We start from the raw sequence: 6,191 nt of genomic DNA, 5'->3' as shown, positions 1-6,191 counted from the left end.
ATATAAGAAAACATAACCCATTACGTTGTCTTCCTTGTCCAACATGAACCTTTTAGCATGTCATATTTTAATGAGTGCTCACAATTACAAAAGATGTCTAAGATAGTATATTTATATGTGAAATCTCTCTTCCTTCAATATTCTTTCATGAATTGTTCAAGTGACCAATACAATGTTCGCTAACCTTCAATAAATTTACCACCTCTACTTCCTATATGTAAAGTCATTACTCCCCATGGGATAAGCATATGAAACATATATAATTTCAGATTTATGATATTCAATTCATTGAACCATTTACTCATAGGATATAAGTGAAGCACACGAGTAAATGACAAACTACTCCAAAAAGATATAAGTGAAGATCAATGAGTAGTTTAATAATTATGCAACTATGTGAAGACTCTCTAACATTTAAGAATTCCAGATCTTGTTATTTTTTTCAAACAGCAAGCAAAGCTAAAGAAAATAAAATGATGCTCCAAGCAAAACACATATCATGTGGTGAATAAAAATATAGCTTCAAGTAAAGTTACCGATGAACGAAGACGAAAGCGGGGATGCCATCCGGGGCATCCCCAAGATTAGGCTCTTGGTTGTCCTTGAATATTACCTTGGGGTGTCTTGGGCATCCCCAAGCTTAGGCTCTTGCCACTCCTTATTCTATAGTCCATCGAATCTTTACCAAAAACTTGAAAACTTCAGAACACAAAACTTAACAGAAAATCTTGTGAGCTCCGTTAGTGAAAGAAAACAAAACACCACATCAAGGTACTGTAATGAACTCATTCTTTATTTGTATTGGTGTTAAATCTACTGTATTCCAACTTCTCTATGGTTTATAAACTATTTTACTAGCCATAGTTTCATTAGAATAAGTAAACAACACACGAAAAACAGAATCTGTCATAAACAGAATAGTCTGTAGTAATCTGTAACTAACACAAACTTCTGGAACTCAAAACATTCTAAAAAAATAGGAAGACCTAGATAATTTGTTTATGGATCTACTGCAATTGGAATCGGTATTTTATCACGTTTTGGTGATTTTAAACAATTATTTTCGTGAACACAAGGTTTCTGGAATTTTCAGCAAGATCAAATAACTATCATCCAAGAAGATCCTATAGGTCTTACTTGGCACACACACTAATTAAAACATAAAACTACATTTAACCAGAGGCTAGATCAAATATTTATTACTAAACAGAACCAAAAAACAAGAAACAAAAATAAAATTGGGTTTCCTCCCAACAAGCGCTAACTTTTAACGCCCCTAGCTAGGCATGATGATTTCAATGATGCTCACATAAGAGAAAAGAATTGAAACATAAAGAGAGCATCATGAAACACATGGCAAGCACATTTAAGTCTAGCCCACTTCCTATGCATAGGGATTTTATGAGCAAACAACTTATGGGAACTATAATCAACTAGCATAGGAAGGCAAAACAAGCATAACTTCGAAACTTTAAGCACATAGAGAGGAAACTTGGTATTATTGCAATTCCTACAAGCATATATTCCTCCCTCCTAATAATTTTCAGTAGCATCATGAATGAATTGAAAAATATAACCAGCACCTAAAGCTTTCTTTTCATGATCTACAGGCATAGAAAATTTATTACTCTCCACATAAGCAAAATTCTTCTCATTCGGAATAGCGGGAGTACCATAAGAAACTCGAATACTATAAATTGTTGCCACATTAAAGGAGTAATGTTCAGAAAAAGGGTAATCATAATCATGATGAGTTTTATAAATATAATCATCACTATATTTATAGCATAAGTATCATCACAATAATCATCATAAGTAGCAACTTTGTTCTCATCATAATCGATTGAAACCTCTTCCGAAATAGTGGATTCATCACTAAATAAAGTCATGACCTCTCCAAATCCACTTTCATAAATATTATAAGATTCAACATCCTCCAAAATAGTGGGATCATTACTTCCTAAAGTTGACACTCTTCCAAACCCACTTTCATCAATAATATCATCATAAGTAGGAGGCATGCTATCATCATAACAAATTTGCATATCAAAACTTGGGAGGCTAAAAATATCATCTTCATTGAACATAGCATCCCCAAGCTTGTGACAAACATTAATTTCAGCAAATATATTCTCAAACTTATCATTCTCATTAAACACAACATCCCCAAGCTTGGGCCTTTTCATATCATAAGCATAATCACTCTCATCATTAATAGTATGAATAGCACCAATAGTATAGCAATTATCATCATCACAATGAGTAATAGGAGCAACATCATTTGGGAGGGATACCTTTTTACCTTTGTTTCTCCGTATTTTCTTTTTCATCTTCACATCATGTGTGGGTTTAACCCTATTTTTTGAGCTCCTTATTGATGAGATTGGTTGAATAAAAGGCTCCTCCTCGTTACCTGATTCACCATAAGAAATAATAGGAGGATATTGGGAAGTCTCTTCCCTTTCGTTAGTATTCTCTTCATCTTCTATTTGTTTTGTTTTCTTTATGTAATCGGCAATATAAGGATTTTCAATGCAATTCACCGCACAATACATATAAATTTCTTCTAGATCAATATCGAGGAATTTCTCAAGGTTATATGGAATATGCTTAGTTTGACGTTTCATTTCTTCATAACCCAAAAGCAAACTAAGTTCATTATGATGTGCATGGGAAATCAAGTCATCACAATTTTTGGACACAATTCGATCATGAAACAATTTGCATTTGATATTTAAATGACCATGTTTATTGCAAAGTTCACAAGTATGGCGAAGATATTTTAAATTTCCAGCACTAACATCTAGCCTTTCTTGCAACCATTTAGTTTCTAAGTACTTGTGCCTCTTACAAAATCTATATTCCCTTTTTGGTATGTATTTGCAAACTCTATGCACTCCACAAAAATCGACATGCTTATAGGAAACATTTTCATCATGAATAGTGCAATCATCATTAGTATCATGGATATTCAAAGAGTTCATACTAACAACATTGCAGTCATCCTCATTATTCAAAGATCTAGTGCCAAACATTTTATAGACTTCTTCTTCTAGCACTTGAGCACAATTTTCCTTTCCATCATTCTCACGAAAGATATTAAAAAGATGAACCGTATGAGGCAAACTCAATTCCATTTTTTGTAGTTTTCTATTATAAACTAAACTAGTGTTAAAACAAGAAACTAAAAGATTTTATTGCAAGATCTAAAGATATACCTTCAAGCACTCACCTCCCCGGCAACGGCGCCAGGAAAGAGCTTGATGTCTACTACACAACCTTCTTCTTGTAGACGTTGTTGGGCCTCCAAGTGCAGATGTTTGTAGGACAGTAGCATATTTCCCTCAAGTGGATGACCTAAGGTTTATCAATCCATGGGAGGCGTAGGTTGAAGATGGTGTCTCTCAAACAACCCTGCAACCAAATAACAAAGAGTCTCTTGTGTCCCCAACACACCCAATACAATGGTAAATTGTATAGGTGCACTTGTTCGGCGAAGAGATGGTGATACAAGTGCAATATGGATGGTAGATATAGGTTTTTGTAATCTGAAAATATAAAAACAGCAAGGTAACTAATGATAAAAGTGAGCACAAACTGTATTGCAATGCATTGAAACAAGGCCTAGGGTTCATACTTTCACTAGTGCAAGTTCTCTCAACCATAATAACATAACTGGATCATATAACTATCCCTCAACAAGCAACAAAGAGTCACTTCAAAGTCACTAATAGCGGAGAACAAACGAAGAGATTATTGTAGGATACGAAACCACCTCCAAGTAATCCTTTCTGATCGATCTATTCAAGAGTCCATAGTAAAATAACACGAAGCTATTCTTTCATTCGATCTATCATAGAGTTCGTACTAGAATAACACCTTACGATATGCATCACACAATCTCAGATTCATCTATTCAAACCAACACAAAGTACTTCAAAGAGTGCCCAAAGTTTCTACCAAAGAGTCAAGACGAAAACTTGTGCCAACCCCTATGCATAGATTCCCAAGGTCACGGAACCCGCAAGTTGATCACCAAAACATACATCAAGTGGATCACATGAATATCCCATTGTCACCACAGATAAGCATGGCAAGACATACATCAAGTGTTCTCAAATCCTTAAAGACTCAATCCGGTAAGATAACTTCAAAGGGAAAACTCAATCCATTACAAGAGAGTAGAGGGGGAGAAACATCATAAGATCCAACTATAATAGCAAAGCTCGCGATACATCAAGATCGTACCACCTCAAGAACACGAGAGAGAGTGAGACCAAACACATAGCTACTGGTACATACCCTCAGCCCCAAGGGTGAACTACTCCCTCCTCGTCATGGAGAGCACCGGGATGATGAAGATGGCCACCGGTGAGGGATCCCCCCTCAGGCAGGGTGCTGGAACAGGGTGCCAATTGGTTTTTGGTGGCTACAGAGGCTTGCGGCAGCGGAACTCCTGATCTATTCTGTTCCTTGATGTTTTTAGGCTATATGGATCTATATAGGCAAAAGAAGTCGGTCAGGGGAGCCCCGAGGGGCCCATGAGGGTGGGGGCGCGCACAGGGGGGCAGGCGCGCCTCCCTGCCTCGTGGCCGCCTTGAAGCTTCCTTGACTTCAACTCCAAGTCTCCTGGATCACGTCTGTTCAAAAAATCACACTCCCGAAGGTTTCATTCCGTTTGGACTCCGTTTGATATTCCTTTTCTGCGAAACACTGAAACAAGGGAAAAAATAGAAACTGACACTAGGCTCTAGGTCAATAGGTTAGTCCCAAAAATAATATAAAAGTGTTTAGTAAAGCCCATAAACATCCGAAACAGATAATATAATAGCACGAATACTTCATAAATTATAGATACATTGGAGACGTATCAGTTAGTCCCGAAAATAATATAAAAGAGCATATCAAAGCCCATTAAACATTCAAAACAGATAATATAATAACATGGAACAATCAAAAATCAAAGATACGATGGAGACGTATCAAATGCTACCTAACATGTTAATCAAGTAATCTTTATTTTATATGTCATGAATATTCAAATCAGTAAGATTCAAAACAGAAGTTTAATATTGACATAAAAACAATAATACTTCAAGCATACTAAAAAGCAAAAATGTCTTTTCAAAATATCACGGCTAAAGAAATTTATCAGTACAAAATCATATAGTCTTGTCATGCTCCATCTTCTTAGCACAAAGTATTTATCGTGCACAACCCCGATGACAAGCCAAGCAATTGGTTCATGCTTTTTAACGCGCTTCAGCTTTTCAACTGTCACGCAATACATTAGCCTGAGCCATGGATATAGCACTATGGGTGGAATAGAAGGTGATACTAGACAAAAAAGGAGAAAGAAATTCTCTCATCGACTAGGAAAATTAATAGGCTATGGAGATGCCCATCAATTGATATTGATGTGAATGAGGAGGGATTGTTATGCAACAGATTCACTAGAGCTATAAGTGTATGAAAGCTCAAAAGAAAACTAAGTGGGTGTGCGTCCAACTTCCTTGCTCATGAAGACTTCAGACATTTGAGGAAGCCCATCCTTGGAATATTAAGCCAGATTTTATAATGAAAAATTTCCACTAGTAATATATGGAAGTGATAAAATATGAGACTCTCTATCATGAAGAACATGGTGCTACTTTGAAGCACAAGTGCGGAAAAATGATAGTAACATTGTTGCTTCTCTCTTGTTCACTCATTTTTTTCTTTATTTTTTTCTCCTTTTTTTTGGCTCTTTGGCCTCTTTTTTGGGGGCTCATTTGGCCTCTTTTTATTATTATTATTATTTTTCATCCGGACGCTCATCCCGGCTTGTCGGAGAATCATAGTCTCCATCATTGTTTTTTCACATGGGACAATGCTCTAATAATGATAATCATCACACTTTAATTTACTTACAACTCAGAACTACAACTAACGATTTAATGCACCGGTGAAAGTTGCGCGCTAGAGGGGCTAGCAAAGGTGGAAGGGTGAGGTGCGTATAATCCATGGACTTAACATTAGTCATAAAGAATTTGCATACTTATTGCAAAAATTTATTATCCCTTGAAGCAAAGTACTACTAAGCAGGCACCTAGGGGGATAGATTGGTAGGAAAAGACCATCGCTCGTCGCCGACTGCCATAAGGAAGACAAACCAATAATAAACCGTGCTCCAATTTCATCACATAACGAGA

The sequence above is a fragment of the Triticum urartu genome, chromosome 4 (assembly GCF_003073215.2).
Source record: "Triticum urartu cultivar G1812 chromosome 4, Tu2.1, whole genome shotgun sequence".
Taxonomy (NCBI): Eukaryota; Viridiplantae; Streptophyta; class Magnoliopsida; order Poales; family Poaceae; genus Triticum; species Triticum urartu.
Note: the sequence above shows the minus strand (reverse complement) of the source record.